Here is a 24,734-nt window from a genome sequence, read left to right on the forward strand (position 1 = left end):
CTCGTTCTACCTATATCGTTGGTACCTACGTGGACCATGACAGCTGGATCTTTCCCCTCCCACACCAAGTTCCTCTGCAGCCCAGATGAGATATCCTGAACCCTGGCACCAGGTAGGCAACATAGCCTTCGGGACTCTCAATCCTGGTCACAGAGGAGTGTCTATGCCCCTAACTATACTATCCCCGATTACAACTACATTTCTCTTTTTTTCTCCCCCCACTTGGATGGCTCCCTGTACCACAGTGCTATAGTCAGTTTGCTCATCCTCCCTACAGTCCCTGCTCTCGTCCACACAGGGAGTAAGAATCTTGAACCTGTTGGACAAGGACAAGGGCTGAGGCTCCTGCAACACTACCTCCTGGATCCCTCTATCTGCCAAACTCAAAGTCACACCACTGGTCGAATTCAAGGTAGTTAATCTAAGGGGTATGACTGCCTCCTGAAACACAGTGTCCAGGTAACTCTCCCCCTCCCTGATGTGTCACAGTGTCCGAAGCTCAGACTCCAGCTCATCAACTCGGAGCTGGAGTTTCTCGAGCAGCCAACACTTGCTACGGATGTGGTCACTCGGAACCACAATGGGGTCCACCAGCTCCCACATCATGGAGGTACAACACATCGCCTGGTCCTGCATCTCTATTTTATTTAATTAGATTTTAATCCACTTTAGTTTTTAGTTTATATCCTAATCAATCGATCAAGTCTTACTCTATATTTGATTTCAATTAAATTTAATTTAAAATCTTACCTGTATACTCACCCCGGCAGCTTGCACTGTTGGATGTGACGTGACTCTGATGTTACTTTTCGATTTTTTGATTTCCCTGGCTGCGCTCCTGCTGCTCCCGCTGTGAACCTCCGCTCCTCGGGCTGCTCCTCTCTCTCTGTGACTCGGACTCTCCGCTCCTCGGGCTGCTCCTCTCTCTCTGTGACTCGGACTCTGGTTTGGCGTGCTTTTTTTTTGAACCTGTGCTCCTCAGGCTGCTCCTCTCTCTCTGTGACTTGGACTCTCCGCTCCTCGGGCTGCTCCTCTCTGTGACTCGGACTCTGGCTTGGTGCGCTTTTTAAAAAATCTTCGCTCCTGTCAGATGGTTCCCCGAGCAGACTGCCAAAGTTCCCATGCAGCTCTGTAATACAGGAGTTTGTGCTCTACGGGCTGTTCCCAGGGACGTACACCGAGATAAACATCAACTGTTGCTGGAGGACCATCAATTCGGTGAAAGACGCTCTTTGGTCTGCCTGAAACTTGCTGGTCTTCCAGCGCAAAGAGTTATCCACGACTGAGTGTTGCAGACTACTGGCACATTCCAAGGTCCAGGACTACGTGCTGAGGGACGCACTAAAGCTTGGGGCAGCTGCTGCAAAGGCTCAGTGGGGAAAGACCACTGTGTAAGGTCCTCCTCCCATAGTGAACTGAGGGGCTGAACCCAGGGAAACCCCTCGGGCTGTATACATCAAATATGGGTTTGCTGTAAAATGTATATGGCGTACAAAAAACCCAAAGGGTTGTGAGGCAACTCACTCCTGTATTGAAGAAAACTGATTTCCTTTGCACTTTTTAGAATGTCAACTTGGTGCTGTTTTGAACTGTATTGTAATGTATTTTTTACAGATTTTTATAAGTATACAGTGGTTAGCACTGCAGCCTCACAGCTCCAGGGACCTGGGTTTGATTCTGGGTACTGCCTGTGCGGAGTTTGCAAGTTCTCCCTGTGACCTCGTGGGTTTTTGCCGGGTGCTCCGGTTTCCTCCCACAGCCAAAGACTTGCAGATTGATAGGTAAATTGGCCATTGTAAATTGCCCCTAGTGTAGGTAGGTGGTAGGGAATATGGGATTACTGCAGGGTTAGTATAGATGGGTGGTTATTGGTTGGCACAGACTCGGTGGGCCGAAGGACCTGTTTCAGTGCTGTATCTCTAAATTTAAAAAAAAAATAAAATAAAAATAATGTATATTTTTGGGGAAAAGAAAGTGATTTGGGAGATGACTAGCTGAAGGTGCTAGGGATATGGTTCAGAGGGGCCAGGGCTTGTGCAAAAAACTGGAATGAGCGTATAGCCATGGTAAAAATATAAACTGAGCATGTGGGAGTAGTATTCTCTCTCCATTGCGGATAAGAACCTTGTCATCAGGTGCGAGGCCCTCACATTGTTACTGTCTGTGGCGCAGGTCTGGCCCATACCCCACTCCTGCGCCATGGTGGTTACCAGAGCCATCTTCTGCTTTATCCAGAGATCAAAAATGGACCGTGTCCGCATAATTCAATGTTCAAACCTCTAGATAAAGGGGGGAAAACGTACCCAATGTTGCCCTCATCCTAAGGGCCACTTTTGTGTGCGGCTGCATCAAGTCACTACGTGCTGTAGCTCTAACTGTCCTTAGTGTTGCGAAGGATGCGTCTGGCTAAATTGCCATGGAATGCTCCATTCAGTTGGACTGTGCCATACCACCTATCGTTCGTCGAAAAGTTTGTGCAAGCAAACACCTTTGACCACCAATCCAACAGTGGCCTGCATGTAATGTCCTCAAGGCCTTGCGGGAAAAGGAGATGGTGGATCCTGTCAGATGGTTCCCTAAGCAGACTGTCAAGTCATTTGGCAGAATGCCTCATCACCAGAACTTTCAAACAAGCACCAAGACGTAGCTTGGCTGGTGGTGAGAAGGACCCCACCCCCCCACTCCCCGGTCAGATCCTTCCTGCACGCCCGGAGTTGCGCCATCTCCACATGCTGCCCTCAAGGTGGCTGTGGTGGGGAAGAGACTGTCATCCACCTTCTTCTGGAATGTGTGTTTACAAAGCAGGTGTGGAAAAAGATGCAGTGGTTTTTGTCAAGATTCATCCCGAGCAGCTCCGTAACACAGGACTCTGCACACTGTGATAAACATCAACTGTTGCTAGAGGACCATCAACTCGGTGAAGGACGCACTTTGGTTGCCCAAAACCTGCTGGTCTTCCAGAGCAAAGAGTTGTCCGTGACCGAGTGTTACAGACTAGCATATTCCAAGCTCCAAGACTATGTGCTGAGGGCCATGCTAAAGCTTGCGACAGCTGCCGCAAAGGCTCAATGGGGAAAGGCCACTGTGTAAGGTCCTCTGCCATAGTATACGGAGGGGCTGGAACCTGTGTAAAGCCCTGCGGGCTGTATGCACCAAAATGTTTTTTGTTATGTAATGCAAATGTACATTGCCTATAAAATGTAACGGCAAGAGTTGTGAGGAAACTCATGTTTCTGTATCGCAGAAATGTGATTTCTATTGTACTTTCCGAAATGTGAAATTTGAACTGTTTTGAACTATTTTGTAATATATTTTTGCAAATTTTTATGAATAAGGTGTATTTTTGGGAAAAATTGGTTTGGGAGTTGAGGTCAAGGAGAATCTCCAAGAGATGAAGAGCCAGCTGGCCTTGTTCTTTTCTGTGGAGGCCTCCAAGATCATCTTCTGGTCCAGCGTACTCTCCATGGAGCAGGATGAGACATGCTTGCTCTTCTTGCAAAAGGTACACAGAGAAAGCTCTGTGTTCAGCAGCCTGAAGGAAGAGGACAGCTTGGTAACGTCATCATAGTCTGATGTACGAAGGATCAGCAAATCCTTTTATGCCACGCCCTACGACATGAAGCCCCCGGACAGCACGGCCTTCCAGTCTTTCCTGTCGTCTATCACAGAGGTCTTAGAACACAGGAGTGTCTCGACAAACCGCTAACTCTGGACAAGCTTACAAAGGTTGCCAGGTCCTTCAAGACGAGTAAAACTTCTGGAAGCAACGGATTTGACTCTCTGGGACTGGACCGGCCCAGACTTGTTGGAAGTGTATGAGAATATGCTTCTGGCTGGCAGCATGTTAGAATCCGTGAGGAAAGACATCATCACCCTCATCTACAAGTGGAAGGGGGCGAGGGCGGAAATCAGAAATTGGTGCTCCATCTCACTAGGGATGGCCTTTGACAGGATATCGCACTCCTACATGTTGAACGTGTTCTATAAAATGCAGTTTGGGGAGGGAATCCGAAATTGGATCCAACTGTTCTATGCAAGCATCAGTAGCGTAGTCTCAATCAATGGGTGGGAATCGGAAAGTTTTCGGATCAAATCTGGAGTCAGACAGGGCTGTCCTATCTCTCCATCTTGTTTGTTTGCTGTGTCAAACTTTTTGCTGAGTCCATCAGGAAGGATGAGGGCATAAGAGGGGTGACAATCTCAGGCAGTGGAGGCAGTCAGGTCAAAGACTCCCTGTACATGGACGACATTGCCGTCTTCTGCTCAGATCCACTGTCAGTTAGCAGGCTAATGAGCGTCAGTGACTAGTTCCAACTGGCCTCGGGAGCCAAAGTAAATCGCGGCAAGAGCGAGGCCATGTTCTTTGGCAACTGGACCAACCGATCCTTTGTCCCCTTCACCGTCTGGTCAGACTACCTGAAGCTGCTGGGGCAATGGTTCGGAGGGGACAGGTTGTGTGCCAAAAACTGGAAGGAGCCATGGTGATGTGGGAGCAGCTCTCCCTCTCCATTGCGGGTAAGAACCTGGTCATCAGGTGCGAGGTGTTCTCGGTGTTGCTATAAGTGGCGCAGGTCTGACCCATACCCCAGTCCTGTGCCATGCTGGTCACTCGAGCCATCTTCCGCTTTATCTGGAGATGGAAAATGGACCGTATCCACAGGGACACAATGTTCAAAACTCTAGATAAAGGCGGAGAAATGCCCAATGTTGCTCTCATCCTGATGGCTGCTTTAGGTGTGGCTGCATCAAGCTGTGCATTGATCCTTGGTATGCAAACACCAAGTGTCACTACATATTGAGGTTCTATCTGTACCCGAAGGATGGGCCTGGCCACATTGGTACGGAATGCTCCATTTCAGTTGGGCCATCCTGTACCACCTGACCCTCGTGGAAAAGTTTGTGCAGGGAAAAACTCCTTTGACCACAAGTCCATCAGGCAGTGGTCCACACGTAATGTCCTCGAAACCCTGTTGGAAAAGGAGATGGTGGATTCTGTCGGATGGTTCCCCTGACCAGACTGTCAAATTTATTTGGCAGAATGCCTCATCGTCAGAACTTTCAAACAAGCACCAACACGTAGCTTGACTGGCGGTGAGAAGGGCCCTCCCCATCAGATCCTTCCTGCACGCCCGGAGTCTCATCGTCTCCGCTTGCTGCCCTTGGGCTGGTTGAGGTAGGGATGAGACCGCCGTCTACCTCCTGGAATGCGCCTTTGCAAAGCAGGTGTGGAAAGAGATGCAGTGGTTTTAGTTGAGGTTCATCCCGAGCAGCTCCGTAATGCAGGACTCTGTGTTCTACGGACTGTTCCCAGAGAAGAACACAGAGATAAATATCAACTACTGCTGGAGGACCATCAACGTGGTGAAAGACGCTCTTTAGTCTGCCTGAAACTTGTTGGTCTTCCAGTGCAAAGAGTTTTCCGTGACTGAGTGATGCAGACTGGCACATTCCAAGGTCCAGGACTACATGTTGAGAGACGCACTAAAGCTTGGGGCAGCTGCCGCAAAGCCTTAATGGGGAAAGGCCACCTTGTAAGATCCTCCCGCCATACCGTTGGAAACCGTGTAAAACCCCTCTGGCTGTATGCACCAGAGAGTGTTTTTGGTATGTAATGCAAAAATTCAGCATTGGAAAACTAATCTGCTTTAATTCTTTTAATGCTGGAACACACCCGATGGACTAGTTGCGATTATAAAGCAAAATTTAACACCGAGCCACATATGGCAATATTAGGGCAAAAGGCCAAAAGCTTGGTTAAAGAGGTAGATTTTAAAGAAGGAAAGAGAGGTTGAGAGCCAGAGAGGTGTAGGGAGGGAATTCCAGAGTTTCAGGCCCATTGAGCTGAAGGCTTCTCCATTGTGGAGCAATTAAATTCAGCAATGCTCAAGAGGGCAAAATTAGATGATCACAGATATCTTGGAGGGTTGTTCGGCTGAAGAAGATTACCAAGATAGTGAGGGGGAAGGACATGGAGGGATCCGAAAACAAGGATGATAATTTTAAAATTGAGGTGTTGCTTGACTTGGAGCCAATGTAGGTCAGCGAGCACAGGGGTGATGGGTGAATGTGACTTGGTGAGAGTAAGGACAAGATGTCAGAGTTTTGGATGACCTCAAGTTTATGGAGGGTAAATTGTGGGAGGTGGCCAGGAGTGCATTAAAATCGTCAAGTCTAGAGGTACAAAAGGCAAGGATTATGGTTTCAGTAGCAGATGAGATGAAGCGGGGCAGTTAGGCGATGTTATGGAGGTGAAAAGAGGTGATCTTGGTGACAGTGCGGAAGTCGGAAGTTCATCTCGGGGTCAAATATGACAGCGATGGTTGCTGTCATGAACCGATGAGAACCCACTGTAAATTGTGTTTTGTGCAATTGGGTATTAATGTCAACTGCCATTTTGTACAGCATGTTAAGTTTTACCTCTGTTCCACTTGTTAAAATGGAGGAGGGAGATCATGTGGTACAGCTTGTCCAGGAGCCAGCCTATCCAGCCTGCCTGGATTTGAAATTGTAGCAGTTGTTCAGAAACCATAGCTGCCTTGGTCAGATTAGCACTGCCTGAAGCTGCACACCTCTCTCTACGCTCTTCTCTGAGACCTTTCCCACAAGAAGCAAGAAAATTAAAAAGACACAGTGTGCAAGAAGCAAGAAGAAAACGTTTTCTTCCAGCTTTCCTCTCCATCTAAGAAAAGGTGACTTCAAATTAAGCTACTTCCATTTACCTTCGAGAGTGCAAAGAAGAGAAATTTGCAAGAGAAGAGGTTTTTCCAACAGTTCCTCCTTCATTCGGCATTTCCAGTTGGTGATCTCCAGTTTGTTTGGACTTTTTGATGATTAAAGCTGGACTCTAGGTTCAACTGATATTCATGTTAGTTTGTAGCTCAATTTAGTAAATGTCCTTGCCTTTTTATGTCTTTAACCTTTCCTTGTATGTTTGTAAGCGTGCGTTGAAAAGTTAATGCCCCCTTCATGAAATAAAGTGTGTGTTAATAAACTCTAATTCTTTGATTTAACTTTAACAACCGCGTTGTAGTTGCGGTCATTTATTATCAGGGTTTAAAGGAGGGAAAAATTCAATCACTAACCTGTTAACGGACAGGTGGTTGAAAAAAAAGAGAATTAAAAAAAAAAAAATTAACTACCTGTTCGTAACATTGCGAACAGACCGTTTAAGCCTCAGACAGTTGCAACGTTTGTATTGAGTACCAAAGACAACAGCTTCAGCCTTCCCAATGTTTAACTGGAGTAAATTTCTCCTCATCCAGTACTGGATGTTGGACAAACAGTCTGATAATTTAGTGACAAGGGAGGTAGTGGTGAGGTAGAGCTGGGTGTCATCAGCACACATGGGAAAACTAATGCTGTAGTTTCAGATGATGTCACTGAGGGGCAGCATGTAGATGAGAAATAGGAGGGGGCCATGAATAGATCCTTGGGGGATCCAAAGTTAACAGTGCGCGTGTGGGAAAAGAAGCCATTGCAAGTGACTATCTGGCTACGATTAGATAGATAAGAATGGAAAAAGACCATTGATTTCAACTGTTGAAATACACTTACAGCCAACCTTACGTAATTCTACATCAGAAATAGGAACAGGAGTAAGCCATTCAGCCCCTCAAGCCTGCTCCGCCATTCAATAAGATCATGGCTGATCTGATTGTGGCCTTAACTCCACTTTCCTGCCTGCTCTCCAAAACATTTCACTCCCTTGTAGATCAAAAATATGTCTATCTCAGCCTTGAATGTATTCAATGACCCAGCCTCCACTACTTTCTGGGGAAGAGAATTCCAAAGATTAACAACCATCAGACGAAATTCCTCCTCATCTCCATCTTAAAAGGGAGACCCTTTATTTTAAACTGTGTCCCCTAGTTCTAGATTCCCCCACAAGGGGAAAACATCCTCTCAGCATCTACCCTGTCAAGCCCCCTCAAAATCTTATATGTTTCAAAAAGACCACTTCACATTCTTCTAAACTCCAGTGAGTATGGGCTCAACCTTTGCTCATCAGCCTAGTGAACTTTCTCTGAACTCCTTCCAATGCAAGTATGTCCTTTAGTAAGGACTTAAGGTGCTTTAGGTGCTCATTCCAGGTGTCAATCTAGTAAGCCTCCTCTGAACCACCTCCAACGTATTCACATCCTTCCTTAAATAAGGAGACCTGCACAGGAGGGGAGGAAAAGGAGTGGAAGAGCTATAGTGATAGGGGATTCTATAGTAAGGGGTACAGATGGGCGTTTCTGTGGCTGCAAACGTGACCCCAGGATGGTATGTTGCCTCCCTGATGCTGGGGTCAAGGATGTCATGGAGCGGCTGCAGGACATTCTGAAGGGGGAGGGTGAACAGTCAGAGGTCGTGGTACACATTGGTACCAACGACATAGGTGGAAAGAAGAATGAGGTCCTGCAACAAGAATTTAGGGAGCGAGGTAGCAGATTAAAAAGCCGGACCTCCTCCTCCTGGATTACTCCTGGTGCCATCTGCTAGTGAGTATAAGAATAGGAGGATAGAGCAAATGAATGCGTGGCTGAGGAGATGGTGCAGGAGGGAGGGCTTTAGTTTCCTGGATCACTGGGTCTGTTTCTGGCAAAGGTGGGACCTGTACAAGTTGGACGGGTTGCACCTGAACCGGAACAGGGCCAACTTCCTTGCTGGGAGGTTTGCTAGTGCTATTGTGGGGGGTTTAAACTAATTTGGCAGGGGGATGGGATACAGAGTGGAGTTACAATAGGGGGTGATGCACAGTCAAATATAGAAGAGAAACTGAGGAAGGCAGAGGAAATATAGACCTGTTAAGGCACAAGTGAAAAATGCAAGGCTGGATTGCATCTATTTTAATGCAAGGAGTCTTACTAGTAAGGCAGATGAATTGAGGGCGTTGATTAGCACGTGGAATTATGATGATATCAGAGAGACATGGTTGAGGGAGGGGCAGGACTGGCAGCTCAGTATTCCAAGATATAGAATCTTCAGGCGAGACAGGGGAGGGGTAAAAGAGGAGGTGGCATTGCACTGTTGATCAAGGAGTCAATTACTGCAGTAAGGAGGGATGATATCTTAGAAGGTTCCTCAAATGAGGCCATATGGGTAGAACTTAAAAAACAAAAAGGGGGCAATCACTTGGCTGGGAGTGTACTACAGACCTCCAAACAATCAGGGAGAGATAGAGGAGCAGATATGTGGGCAAATCTGAGTGATGTAAAAATAATAGGGTAATAATAGTAGAGATTTCAACTTCCCCAATATCAACTGGGATAGTCTTAGTGCAAAAGGCTTAAAGGGGGCGGAATTCTTAAAATGCATACAGGAGAGCTTTTTAAGCCAGTACGTAGAAAATCCTACAAGAGAAGGGGCAGTACTGGACCTAATCCTAGGAAATGAAGCCGGTAGAATTGTCAGTGGGGGAGTATTTCGGGGATAGTGACCATAACTCTAAGATTTAAGTTAGTTATGGAAAAGGACAAAGATGGACTGGAAATAAAGGTACTGAACTGGAGGAAGGCCGATTTCAATATGATAAAACAGGATCTGGCCAAAGTGGACTGGGAGCAGCTACTTGTAGGAAAGTCTAAATCAGACCAGTGGGAGTCATTCAAAGAGGAAATAGTGAGAGTTCAGAGCCAACACGTACCCATTAAGGTGAAGGGTAGGACAATCAAGTCCAGGGAGCCCTGGATGTCAAGGGATATAGAGGATTGGATCAGGAAAAAAAAAGAGGCTTATGGCAGATTCAGATGGCTGAAAACAGCGGAGGCACTACAGGAGCATAGAAAGTGTAGGGGGGTACTAAAAAGAGTAATTAGGAGAGCAAAGAGGGGACATGAAGAAACAGTGGCGGGCAAGATAAAGGAAAATTCTGAGGTGTTGTATAAGTTTATTAAGGGCAAGAGGATAACCAGGGAAAAAGTAGGGCCCATTAGGGACCAAAGTGGCAATCTGTGTGTGGCGCCGGAGGACATCCGTGAGGTTTTAAATGATTACTTTTCATCTATGTTCACTATGGAGAAGGATGATGTAGGTGTAGAGATCAGGGAGGGGGATTGTGATATACTTGAACATATTAGCATTGAAAAGGAGGAAGTATTAGCTGTCTTAGTGGGCTTAAAAGTGGATAAATCCCCAGGCCCAGATGAGATGTATCCCAGGCTGTTATGTGAGGCAAGGGAGGAGATAGCAGGGGCTCTGACAGAAATTTTCAAATGCTCTCTGGCCACAGGAGAGGTACCAGAGGACTGGAGGACAGCAAATGTGGTACCATTATTCAAGAAGGGTAGTAGGGATAAACCAGGTAATTACAGGCTGGTGAGTCTAACATCAGTGGTTGGGAAACTATTGGAAAACATTCTGAGAGACAGGATTAATCTCCACTTGGAGAGGCAGGGATTAATCAGGGATAGTCAGCATAGCTTTGTCAGATGGAGATCGTGTCTAACTAACTTGATTGAACTTTTTGAGACAGTGATTAGATGTGTAGATGAGGTTAAGCAGTTGATGTAGTCTACATGGACTTCAGTAAGGCTTTTTATAAGGTCCTGCATGGGAGATTGGTTAAGAAGGTAAGAGCCCATGGGATCCAGGGCAATTTGGCAAATTGGATCCAAAATTGGCTTAGTGGCAGAGGGTGATGGTCGAGGGTTGTTTTTGCGAGTGGAAGCCTGTGACCAGTGGTATACCACAGGGATCGGTGCTGGGACCCTTGCTGTTTGTAGTGTATGTTAATGATTTAGACGTGAATATAGGAGGCATGATCAGTAAGTTCGCAGATGACATGAAAATCAGTGGTGTCGTAAATAGTGAGGAGCAAAGCCTTAGGTTTCAGGACGATCTAGATGGGCTGGTAAGATGGACAAGGTAGTGGTAAATGGAATTTAATCCTGAAGTGTGAGGTGATGCATTTTGGGATGACTAACAAGGCAAGGGAATATACAATGGATGGTAGGACCCTAGGAAGTATAGAGGGACCTTGGTGTACTTGTCCATAGATCACTGAAGGCAGCAGCACAGATAGATGAGGTGGTTAGGAAGGCATATGGGATACTTGCCTTTATTAGCTGAGGCATAGAATATAAGAGCAGGGAGGTTATGATGGAACTGTATAAAATGCTAGTTAGGCCACAGCTGGAGTACTGTGTACAGGTCTGGGCATCACACGATAGGAAGGATGTGATTGCACTGGAGAGGGTACAGAGGAGATTCACCAGGATGTTGCCTGGGCTGGAGCATTTCAGCTATGAAGAGAGACTGGATAGGCTAGGGTTGTTTTCCTTAGAGCAGAGAAGACTGAGGGGAGACATGATTGAGGTATACAAACTTATGAGAGGCATTGATAGGTGAGATAGGACGAAACTTTTTCCCTTAGCGGAGGGGTCAGTAACCAGGGGCCATAGATTTAAAGTAAGGGGCAGGAGGTTTAGAGGGGATTTGAGGAAATTTTTTTTTTCTTTCAGAGGGTGGTTGGAATCTGGAATGCACTGCCTGAAGAGAGGCAGGATCCCTCACTACATTTAAGGAGTATTTAATTGAGCACTTGAAACACCATAGCATACAAGACTATGGGCCAAGTGCTGGAAAATGGGATTAGAGTAGTTAGGTGCTTGATGGCCGGCACAGACACGATGGGCTGAAGGGCCTGTTTCTGTGCTGTATAACTCTGTGTTTCTATGACAAAACTGCACACAGTATTCAAGATGTGGTCTCACCAATGTCCTATATACCGCAACAATGGCGTGGTTCGATAGATAGATGGGGATAGAGATATACAGCACTGAAACAGGCCCTTCGGCCCACTGAGTCTGTGCCAACCAACAACCACCCATTTATACTAATCCTACATTAATCCCATATTCCCTTCCACATCCCCACCATTCTCCTACCACCTACCTACACTAGGGGCAATTTGCAATGGCCAATTTACCTGTCACCCTACAAGTATTTGGCTGTGGGAAGAAACCGGAGCACCCGGCGGTTGTTAAAGTTAAATCAAAAAATTAGGGTTTATTAACATAAACTCTACCTCTCTTTCCTCCTTTAAGACACTCCCAGGCTAATGCTCTGGTGACATGGGTTTGAATCCCACCATCCCACCTGGAATTAAAAAGTTAGTCTAGTGGTGATCGTGAAACCATTGTCAATTGTTGTAAAAACCCATCTGGTTCACTAATGTCTTTCAGGGAAGGAAATCTGCTGTCCTTAGCTGGTCTGGCCTATGTGTGACTCCAGACCCACAGCAATGTGGTTGATTCTCAAATGCCCTCTGGCTTGCTGGACCATTTCAATCAGTTGCATCAAACCACTACAAAGTCTAAGAAAAGGATTGAAGCCGGACGGACCACCCGGTATCGACCTTGGCACTGGAAATGACAACGGCAAATCCAGCTCTGTCTACCCTGCAAAGTTCTCCTTACATCTGGGGGCTTGTGCCAAAATTTGTAGAGCTGTCCCACAGACCAGTCAAGCAACAGCCTGACATAGTCATACTCCGAATCATACCTTGGAGACAATGTGCCAGACACCACCATCACCATCCCTGGGTATGTCCAGTCCCACTAGAGGTGGCAGCACAGTGGTATCTTGTCAGGAAGGAGTTGCCCTGGGAGTTCTCAACATCGACTCTGGATCCCATGAAACGTTATGGCATCATGTCAAACATGCTGATTACCACCCCATCCACCACCTTCACCATTCACTACCTGCACCACAGATGCACAGTGGCAGCAGCGTGTATCATCTACAAGATGCACTGAGCAACTCACCAAGGCTCCTTCGACAGCACCTTCCAAACCCGTGACCTCTACCATCTAGAAGGACAAGGGCAGCAGATGCATGAGAACACCACCACCTGCATGTTCCCCTCCAAGCCACGCACAATCCTGACTTGGAACTATATCACTGTTCCTTCATTGTCACTGGGTCAAAATCCTGGAACTCCCTTCCTAACAGCACTGTTGGTGTACCTACACCCCAAGGACTTCAGTGGCACAAGAAGGCAGATCGCCACCAACTTCTCAAGGGCAATTAGGGATGGGCAATAAATGCTGGCATAGCCCGCGACACATCCACCAAACGAATTTTAAAAAAAGGCAAATGGTATGTTGGCCTTTATTGAAAGGGGATTTGAATAGAGGAGTAAAGATGTATTGTTTCAATTGTATAAAACTTTGGTGAGACTAAACCTGGAGTATTGTGTACAGTTTTGGTCTCCTTATCTAAGGAAGGATAAACTTGCCACAGAGGGAGTGCAACAGAGGTTCACCAGACTGGGATGGCGGGATTGTCTTATGAGGAGAGATTGCAGAAACTGGGCCTGTATTCTTTCAGGTTTTGAAGAATGAGAGGTGATCTTATTGAAACTTGCAAAATTCTTAACAGGGTGTGACAGGGTCGGTGTGGATAGAATGTTTCCTCTGGCAGGGGACACAGTCTCAGAATAAGGGGTAGGCCATTTAAGACTGAGATGAGGAGGAATTTCTTTACTCACAGGGTGGTGAATCTGTGGAATTCTCTACCCCAGAGGGCTGTGGAAGTTCAATCATTGAGCGTGTTCGAGAGAAATTGATTTCTGAATACTAACAACATCAAGGGATATGGGGATAGTGGGGAAAAATGGTGTAGAGGTAGATGATCAGCCATGATCTGTTTGAATGGTGGAGCAGGCTTGACGAGACAAATGGCCTACTCCTGCTCCTATTTCCTATGATCCTATCATTGATTGTTGTAAAAACCCATATGGTTTACTAATCTCCTTTAGGGAACAAAATCTGCTGTCCTTACCTGGTCTGGCCTGTATGTGATTCCAGACCCATAGCAATGTGGTTGATTCTGAACTGCCCTCAAGTAGCAAGAAAGAACAAGAAAAATAATGCTGTCCGTTTGATCAGAAACCCGACCACTACCTCTACTGTTCACACCCTCCGCTACCTGTGCACTGTGACTGCAGCGTGTGCTATTTGCAGGATGCACTGTGGTAACTCTCCAATGCTTCTTTGACAGCTCCTCCAAGCCCTTGACCTTCACTATCCAGAAGGATATGGGCATCAGGCACATGGGAACATCATCACCTCCAAGTTCCCTTCCATGTCACACACCATCCCTACTGGACATCTCTCATTGTTACTTCATTATTGCTGGGCCAAAATCCTGGAATTTCCCTCCCTTCCCCACCAGAATAGCATTGTTGAAACACGTTCACCACACGAACAACAGCAGTTGAAATAGAAGGCCCACCACCACCTTCTCAAGGGCAACTAGGGATGGGCAATAAATTCCACCTTGCTAGCAACATCCGCATCCCGAGAATGAATGTTTTAAAAGAAAGCACACATCCCATTTCCGTTGTGGCACCTTTTGTGAGAAGTAATTGCATTACGACAGGAAGTGCCTAGGGACATTTTATTACATTAAAGGCGCTATATAAATGTAAGTTGTTCCTGGTGCAAGTATTTTATGTTCTGGTAATTATTACCAGTGAAAGTTGCATTATTATTTGTTCTTCTGAATTTGTGTTAAATGAAAGTTTGTTTTGGATATAATTTCGTGTCCACAATGGTATATTTGTAGCAGAAATTTCAGCTGCGTCATCACCTCAGAAGATATGGTGACTGAAGTCTACCCTTTGAGAATCAGGATGGGCTGCATATCCTCTCCAGCACCTGCAGTCTTGAGTTTCAGTTTTTATGTATCAAAAATCATAATTAAAATTTCTGTAGTTATGAGAATGTTGCATTGGTTAACTGCTATGATTCAGAAATAGTTCATACTAAAAATATAAATTAACTTTCGTGTAATTTATTTCAATTTTGTTATTAGCCACTGAACTTTGGAAACATTGAAAACAACTGGGAAATACAGAACTGGTAAGCTGAATATGCCATTATTTAAATTTAGTTATTACTGTGGCTCATTGTTACTGTTTACTATATGAGAATAATTATGGATTGGAATGTGAAATAAGGGAGAATATTGGCAGTTACCAGTTCTCAAAGTGTTACTTCACACCATGGATCTTCTCAGACCTCAAATATTTAAAGTTACAACACAAATGTAAATTATAGTTATAATGGATCTGGAGTGGGGTTTCTGCTTCAGAAACATTCAGGAGCGTGCACAATGCATTTAAATTGCTGTTGGTAGAGGACTAAAGTTTCTGATAAAATTCATTTCCATAATCACAAACATAAAACCTTCAATGTACCAGCGCAATCCGACAGGTAATAGAAAGTAATTGTTTCTTTTCCTATTTCTATTTCAAACTATTCCTTGGAGTAAAAGTGGTAATTTGAAGTTTTATCAGTATAGCTAAAGATGGGTTTATCATCAGAAATAAGCAATTTTAATACGTCTTGTCATCCATCTGTGAGTAGCCTAATGTTAAATTACTGAAAATGACTTTAAAAACTATACTGAACTATTTATTGGTTTCATTTTTGTGCACCAGTCAGTTTCTCAGTACTCTAAATATTTTTTGTTATGAAAAGCTTTTTAAAACTTGCCTACTGGTGCTTGGGTGCCGAAGAAAATTAGTGCAATTTGAAGAGCCTTCTGGAATCATCACAATCACTGGAATCATGCAGTTTCGAGCGGGGGTGGGGGTGGCATGAGCAGTTTTGCGGGCAGGACGAATTGAACCTTAAAAAATTCAACCAGTGTAAAAGATAGTGAAAAACACAGACATAAGTGGTTTTGGGTGTAACTCATTTACATTTAAAATTCACTGATCTTTTGCGCTGGTTTGGCTGATTTCACTTGGACTGAGCTGACATTACTGGCATAAACAAGCAGAAACTTTACCCCCTTTGTTACAACTGAGGTGGGAGGAGTGCACTGTCTTTTCTAGTTCCACTTCTCCGCAAGTCCCAACATCTATTTTTAAAAATGTTTACCCGATTACCATTTCGGTCAATCATATACTCTACTCTTTATCCCAGAATAAAATACACCAACCAGGTTTCTTTAATAAACAATAAAATTATCAGTTTATTATCAAAAAAGACTTATCCAGTAACGAAGCAAAGCATTAACACACAGATTGAAATATGAAAGTTCCCTTTTTAAATTCCCCCCCCCCCCCACACACACACACATCTGTTACAAAAAAAGAATACTTTAGCCGAATACTTGCTAATTTTTGAAGAAAAAAGAGAAGAAATGGAAGGAAGTCAGTTGTCGCTTTTGGTCCGGTATTTGGGTACACGGTGACGGGTCACTGGGATCTTTTCTAAAGCAGTTCTTTTCAGGTGGCGTTGAGAATTAATCTGGTAGGTTTTTCCAGCTTCTCAGGAGAGATGCAGCACTAGGAATTTTAGCTCTTCCACACTGTATCTTTGCAGGGTTTCTTCAAAGCGGTAGAGAAAGAGGTGAGCTGGGTGGTTTTTCCTTGGCAAGTTGATCTCCAATTGTCTTCAAAACAGTTCACACACCAACTGAACTTAAAACAATATCCAAACCCCAAACAGAAAGTCAACCTCCTGACCTCCATAAACCTTGCCATGTGGCTTCTCTGTAAACATCTTCCCCAGGTCACCAAGGTTTCTGTTGTTTATTGAGCTTAAAACACATGATTTCCAGCAAAGACTGTTTTCAAACAACATCTCAGTGTCCTTTCAGTGAACTGTCAACAACAAAACAAAGTCCAGCATTTATAAAATCTTCAGCCTTCCAATGAATCCATCTCCACAATTTAAATGAGTCCTCAAAAAAACTGAAGAAAAAACATAGAAGCACCTTCATAACTCCTTGTTCATCCTCTCAGATATATCCATTAATATATGTTGAATCATATATAACATGGCCTGAAACTATCTGTTTAATATCAAGATGTTTTTGACTCGCACATGTCAAATTTCAAGTAGCACATTTTGAGACACATGCACATCTCTGTCTTGCATTTGATTTTAGGCTAATTTCCATTCATAAGTCAGCAGTAAATCACATTGGAATAGGTAGGCATCACACCGATCGCTGAGCAGGAATGAAAGCTACCAATCAAGTACAAGGAATATGGAAACTACAAATAAGCAATTAGCAGTGAGTAGACAGCTATTAATAAAACATCTAGCAAGGCACAGAAGAGGAATCAGTGAAATCAGTCAAAATATTTTTGAAAACTCTGTCAAATACAAGTAACCTTATGATGTACTATTAAACAATAAGGTTTATAACATAAACACATAAATTAGTTCATAAGTAAATTAGTAAACTTGTCTATTTTATATTTCAAATGCCTGCATTAACATTTTCATTCAGTATTCCCTGAGTCCTTGTGTAAAGAGACTCAATCAAATAGCAGACTCTACGAGTATATCATTGTCAATCTCTGCCTATCATTGGGGCCTGCAATGCCAAAAATATATCCGTGTCGATGTACTTGATCAGCTTGATAGACAACAATATCCAGAGTGTAATTAAGGCCGCTTCTTTCTCCTCAAATTAAAACAGTACTGGAAAGGTGCATATAAACTAATGCTTGAAAAGTGCATATAAACTAGAAGCTCCTCTGAAAGGCCATTCATGTTGTTAAAAAGTCTGGTGGTTTCAAGACACATTTCAATTTTCTGGATAAACAACAAAAAAAGGGCTCTCGCCAAGCCTTTTGACTGGAAGACTCTGTCAAGGAGATGAAGAGTCTCATCTAACAGTCGCTATCTGTTCTTAATTTTTAAATTCTGAATGCAGCTCCGAACTCTTTGCCACGCTCCCAACTTGGGAAGGGTTAATACTAAACATTGTAACTGCAATTCAAACCTGAGACTATCCATAAAGAACACTATAGGTATATAAAATCTTGCATATAGCACATGTCAGCATCCCACTTTCAAGTCATAACTCAAAAGTGGTTATCACACTTTCAAAGTGTTCATAGGGAAAATACAACCTTTATTTACTGAGATAACCTCTATTTTTTTATTCATTCACGGGATGCGGGCTTCTCTGGCATCTTGTGCCTAATACGCACTTCTCTCTCTCTTTGGCCTCCTTGTCTCGAGAGACAATAGGTAAGTGCCTGGAGGTGGTCAGTGGTTTGTGAGGCAGCGCCTGGAGTGGCTATAAAGGCCAATTCTAGAGTGCAAGACTCTTCCACAGGTGCTGCAGATAAAATTGGTTGACAGGGCTGTTACGCAGTTGGCTCTCTCCTTGCGCTTCTGACTTTTTTCCTGCCAACTGCTAAGTCTCTTCGACCCGCCACGCTTTAGCCCCGCATTTATGGTTGCCCGCCAGCTCTGGCGATCGCTGGCAACTGACTCCCACGACTTGTGATCAATGTCACAGGACTTCATGTCGCATTTGCTGACGTCTTTAAAGTGGAGACATGGACGGCCGGTGGGTCTGATACCAGTGACGAGCCCGCTGTACAATGTGTCCTTGGGGATCCTGCCATCTTCCATGCGACTCACATGGCCAAGCCATCTCGGGCACCGCTGGCTTAGTAGGGTGTATATGCTGGGGATGTTGGCCACCTCGAGGACTTCAGTGTTGGAGATATGGTCCTGCCACCTGATGCCAAGGATTCTCCGGAGGCAGCGAAGATGGAATGAATTGAGACGTCGCTCTTGGCTGACGTACGTCGTCCAGGCCTCGCTGCCGTAGAGCAAGGTACTGAGGACACAGGCTTGATACACTTGGACTTTTGTGTTCTGTGTCAGTGCGCCATTTTCCCACACTCTCTTGGCCAGTCTGGACATAGCAGTGGAAGCCTTTCCCATGCGCTTGTTGATTTCTGCATCGAGAGACAGGTTACTGCTGATAGTTGAGCCTAGGTAGGTGAACTCTTGAACCACTTCTAGAGTGTGGTCGCCGATATTTATGGATGGGGTATTTGTGACGTCCTGTCCCATGATGTTCGTTTTCTTGAGGCTGATGGTTAGGCCAAATTCGGTGCAGGCAGCCGCAAATCTGTCCATGAGTCTCTGCAGACACTCTTCAGTGTGAGATGTTAATGCAGCATTGTCAGCAAAGAGGAGTTCCCTGATGAGGACTTTCCGTACTTCGGTCTTCGCTCTAAGACGGGCAAGGTTGAACAACCTGCCACCTGATCTTGTGTGGAGGACAATTCCTTCTGAAGACTTGAACGCATGAGAGAGCAGCAGTGAGAAGAAGATCCCAAACAGTGTAGGTGCGAGAACACAGCTCTGTTTCACGCCACTCAGGATCGGAAAGGGGTCTGATGAGGCGCCGCTATGTTGAATTGTGCCTTTCATATTGTCATGGAATCCGCGGAATCCGATTGGTGAAAGGTATATCAATATTTTATTCACACACTAAATCATCAAATACAAGTCCTCACTACTTGCACAGAATCCAAGTCATCAAAGTACAAGCTCTCACTACTTGCACAGTATACTACCAGTCAAGGCACGAGGTGATCAGTCTCGGACTTGCAGCTGCTCTTCTCTGAGCCCTTGGCTCAGGGGTATCTTCTCGAGTGTTCTTCCCCAGGTTCTCGTGTCTTTCCCAGTTTCAGTCAGGAGTTAAATCTTGTTTCCAATACCCTCCCCTCTTACTTACTCATAGGCATCTGGTTTAATGACATAATGATAATTCCTTATTTGGCTCAGTGAGCACCTGTTCAACATTTTACAGTTTCCCATTGTCTACAATGAGTCGAATCATATCTGGTGTCCATGATGACTCCTTTATCTGCTACGTGCAAGGACAGTGTCTGGGATCCTCAATATGCCTTTTCTATAATGTCTACAATTCCTCGGCCATCTGTGTGCTGTGGCCCCTTTCTACCCAGTCCCCCTATGCTTTAACACACTATTTATTGTTGTGTGACTAGCCCTTTTGTTTCAACTAAGTTCTTATGTGTTTTTACTGTGTGTGTTTACTGGGTCTACAGGCAAGACCAGCATTTATTGATATATTGTCCACCCCTATACAGTAAGTAACTTGTTAGGCCTTTTCAGAGGGCAGTTAAGGGTCAACCACATTTGTTGTGGGTCTGGAGTCACATTATAGGTCCAGACCAGATTAGGATGGCAGATATCCTTTCTTGTAGGGCACTTGTTAACCAGATGTGTTTTTACGACAATCTGGTGGCTTCATTGGCCACCATTCCTGATAGCTTTTCATTCCAGATTTTTATATAAGCAAACTGAAATTAAATTTCTCATCTATTAAATTTAGTATATCAACTGGCTGAAATATCTCCTACTGAAGGTTAAAGAAAGATGAGTATTTTTTAAATAATAACTGAAAAATATTTGCGACTTCACCCACTCAAACATTCACAACACACAAGAAAAAAAGAGTAGAGTGGTAGCATGCAATTAGAGTTCAATTGTTGTAAAACAGTTCAATGTTTTCAAAAACCTTTAGAAACTTTCCAGGAGGAAATCTTTCAGTGGTGCAGACCTGAATGTTGGTTGTCTTGAAAAGGATGAATGTCACAGGCTCAACCTGAAGTCACTGGTGGGAAATCCTGGTTCATTTTCACAGATGGGGTGTTCCAAAGTCACCTTGCAATTTCTCTGCTGCAGTAGTTAAATAATGTTATCAGTAGGCCTCTTGCTTAGCTGGAACAGTCTCACAGCTGTTCTGGCTGGAAAACGCTTTCTCTACTGTTCTGCTTCTCTCAATCTCAATCTCTATCTATCTCTCTCCAGAGAGATTCCTTTTAAGGTAGAAACATCTCAGGTTGGGGTGTCGGTCAGGTGACTAAGGGCTCTCTCCCCTACAGTGATATATACAATGTTCCAGGATATGGGAACCATTGTTACATGATGGTGTCTGAATGTGGTCAATTTTGATAAATAGGTGTTAGTTCACACCTATTATTTTGGCCTTGGCTTTGTAGTCAGTCTGTCTGCAAAAGTCTTTGTTGGCTGAAATCCTGCAGATGGAGTTGTTAGCATGGAATGGGCTGTTTTCCATTTCAATGTATTTTCCCCAAAGCTAATTCAGACGTGGATAATGGGTTTCGTCTTCAACAGACGAACATGTTTATTGACAGTACAGGAGGGTTTGCTGACCTCTATTTCATCTTGCCTGTAGCACAAATGTGCAAATGTGTCCTTTTTTGTAGTTCAGTTCAACAGTTGACTTTTATTTTGTAATTCTTGCAGTTCATTTCATATTTCATCACTGTTCCCTTTGTGAGCGTGACAAAATAATGAAATATATATAAAATCCATTTGTTTATTGTTTTCACAGAATAATAGAGCTGTGAAATTCAAATTCGATCACCGTTCCATCAATAAAAATGTTAATACTATTAATAAAAGTGCAATTTATCTTCACTCATTTTCAGTCAAGATGATGTTATCCTCAAATGGCCTAACTGCCCATATTGTTATAAAACAATGAGTCTTGTCACTCACCATGAGCAATTCCACTGGAGATTTACTATTAATATGGGCAAAATTTTCTAATGCGCACTTTCTGTAAGCGTGTCACACCATGTGCCACACCTTGTTAATTTGCTGCTGTTTTCTGTGCTTCTCCAGTTCTGGCCTCTTGATTACACCTTGGATGTTTTTCTATGTTAAAAATGTTGTTATAGCCATATTATGCCATACAATTCACAATGTACTATCAGGGTAACTGCTTTTCTGGGCAACTTCCTTATTTTTGATTTACATATTCCCTACCTTCAATTCTGACTGATTCAAAATAAAACTTCAATTCACATAGCACCTTTAAGAAAATAAAATGTCCCAAGGTGCTGCAGAGGAGCATTAAAAAGCAAAATACAACACCGAGTCACATAAGGCGATGTTAGGTCAGATGACCAAAAGCATGGTCAAAAAGATAGGTTTTAAGGAGTTTGTCATAAAGGCCTGCTCAGGTCTGCAAAAAAAAGCCGACCCGAGCCCAACAGAACTACATCTGACCCTAGCCCGACCCGGCCCGAGTCCTTCCATTTTTTTCAGCGCCCGACCTGACCCAACCACCGGTTGACTTGCCTTCCGTTTTTCCCTTTGTTGTTGATCTGCACAAGCTTAAAATAACTGTTTTTTAAAAAAAAACACCTTTCTAGTCAAAAAATTACATTAACAGTGGAGTCACTTACCTGTGATAGAGCGTACCCGATCCGAGCCCGAATGCCGGACCCGGAAGTGCAGCCTGACCCTGTCTGATCCAGTCAGGTGCGGGTTGTGTAGCAGACCTTTAGTGTCATGCTCGGGAGGAGCTGTGATGAAATAAACAATGAACTGTAGGAATTATGAAAATAAAAAGTCAACTGTTAAACTGTACCACAAGAATGTGGACACTTGTACTACAGACAAAATGGAGTAGTATTGTGTGATCCCCTGAAAATATACACCTCTGTCTGTTGAGGATGACTCGTTAACTTAATCTGAAATAGCTCTGGGGAGAACCCATTGAAATTGAAAGGAGCACCATTGCATATTGATGACTCCTATCTACATGAATGAACAAACAAAAGGTTCTGGAGACAGAATGACTCACAGCCCAAACAAAATGATTGGTGGAAAGTAGCACCATTATAACAGAATGGTCCCCATTCAGACAATAGCTAGCCATGGTTTCTATATGCTTGTTCATTTTGTGGTCACACCAGGGGAGAGGGCCATATGTCACCTAACGGAAACTCAAATGTGATGGATTGTTACCTTAAAAGATAGCCCTCTGGAGAGAGGGACAGAGATCAAGCCAAGATCACAGAAAGCCAGTTTTCTAACCAGAGGCTGAGAGAGAGAGAGATCCAGCTAAACAGAATAACCCTGCTGAACAAGAACTGAACAATCACTTCAGCAGAGAAATTACAAAGTGACTTTGAGACTCTCCAGGTGTGAACTTAAACCAAATTCACATCACCAGCTTTGGGCTGAGTTTAACTGCCAGAACTCTATAACACCTCAGCAAGTTTAAGACTGCGAACATTCAAGCCTGCACATTTAAAAAGAGACTTTTCTACTGAGAAGACTCATCAATATTCTGTAAATCATGAACTCTCATATCAGCTTGGACTTTAATTGCTTCCTACCTTTTTTTCTCTTGCTATTCTTGTGTATGCATCTGTGTGTGAGTGGGTGAAGGCGGTGACCATTTTGGGAATTGTTTAAAAAGAAATAGTTATATATTTTTTAAACTACGAGAAAACCTGTTATTTGTCTGTTTATTTGACCCTGAAAACACTTAAGGACCAGCACACCATTTTTAACAAAACACAACTGCGGTCAATTGGGAGGTGGAAGCCATCCACACCACTTAATGCCTGTCTGTAACAGGTGTCTTCAAGGAGGAAAGTGAAGTAGCAAGGTGGAGAGGTTTAACAGTGGGGGGAGTTCCGGAACTTGGCGCCGATGCAACTGAAGGCATGGCCACCAATGGTAAAGCGATTAAATTTGGGGATGCACAAGAAGCCAGAATTAGATGAGCGCAGATATCTCCGAGGGTTGTGGGCCTGTAGGATACTGAGAATTTTAAAATCAAGACATCACTTGACTGGGAGCAAATTTAGATAAGCGAGCACAGGAGTGATAGGTGAATGGGACTTGGTGTGAGTTAAGTCACAGGCAGCAGAGTTTTGGATGAATTCAAGTTTACGGAGGGTAGAATGTGAGAGATTAGTGTGGAGTTGGAATAGTCAGGTCTAAAGGTAGCAAAGGCATGAAAGAGGGTTTCTGCAGCAGATCAGCTGAGACAGGGACGAAGTTGGGTGATGTTACAGAGGTGGAAATAGACAGTCTTAGTGATGGCGCGAATGTGTCGTCAGAAGCTCATTCTGGGGTGAAATATGATACCGACAAACAGACTGATGTAGCCTCAGATTGTTGCCAGGGAGAGGGATGGACTTCATAGCTAGAGACTGGAGTGGGGACAAAAAACAATGGCTTTGGTCTTCCCAGTATTTAATTGCAGGGAACTTCTGCTCATCCAGTGCTGGATATCGGATAAGCAGTCCTAGGCCCTGGACACGACAAAGGTACATGAAACCAATGCTCCATACGATCATCTTGGGACTCAATTCCAAAATTGAGAGAGTTGTCCCACAGATCAGTTAAGCAACATCCTAACATAGTCGAACTCAAAGAATCATACCTTTTAGCCAATACCTCCATCACCATCCCTGGGTATGTCCTGTCCAACAGTACAGTGGCAGTCAGGAGGGAATGACCCTGGGAATCCTGAACATTTACTTTTTTTATTCATTCATGGGATGTGGGCGTCGCTTTCCAGGCCAGCATTTATTGCCCATCCCTAATTGCCCTTGAGAAGGTGGTGGTGAACTGCCTTCTGGAACCGCTGCAGTCCATGTGGGGTAGGTACACCCACAGTGCTGTTAGGAAAGGAGTGCCAGAATGTTGACCCAGCGACAGTGAAGGAACGGCGATATAGTTCCAAGTCAGGATGGTGTGAGACTTGGAGGGGAACTTGCAGGTGGTGGTGTTCCCATGCACTTGCTGCCCTTGTCCTTCTAGTTGGTAGAGGTCGCGGGTTTGGAAGGTGCTGTCTAAGGAGCCTTGGTGCGTTGCTGCAGTGCATCTTGTAGATGGTACACACTGCTGCCACTGTGCGTCGGTGGTGGAGGGAGTGAATGTTTGTAGATGGGGTGCCAATCAAACGGGCTGCTTTGTCCTGGATGGTGTCGAGCTTCTTGAGTGTTGTTCCCCGCTCTCTGTCCCGTTTCCACCCCCCCCGCCGCTCTCTGTCCCCCCCCCCCCCCCGCCGCTCTCTGTCCCCCCCCGCGCTCTCTGTCCCCCGCCCCGCCGCTCTCTGTCCCCCGCCCCGCCGCTCTCTGTCCCCGCCCCGCGCTCTCTGTCCCCCGCCCGCGA

The 24,734-nt window shown here is 44.5% G+C and overlaps 1 protein-coding gene across 2 annotated transcripts in view; it reads left to right on the forward strand.

Annotated features, from left to right (window-relative positions):
• immp1l (inner mitochondrial membrane peptidase subunit 1) overlaps positions 1–24,734 on the forward strand; it is a 152,188-nt gene that overhangs the window by 13,281 nt on the left and 114,173 nt on the right. For both annotated transcript variants that reach the window (XM_068046607.1, XM_068046605.1), the window contains exon 2: positions 14,803–14,849. The gene's annotated coding sequence lies outside the window, so the exon portion shown is untranslated. The remainder of the gene's footprint in view (positions 1–14,802; positions 14,850–24,734) is intronic.

The sequence above is a fragment of the Heterodontus francisci genome, chromosome 14, assembly GCF_036365525.1.
Source record: "Heterodontus francisci isolate sHetFra1 chromosome 14, sHetFra1.hap1, whole genome shotgun sequence".
Lineage (NCBI taxonomy): Eukaryota > Metazoa > Chordata > Chondrichthyes > Heterodontiformes > Heterodontidae > Heterodontus > Heterodontus francisci.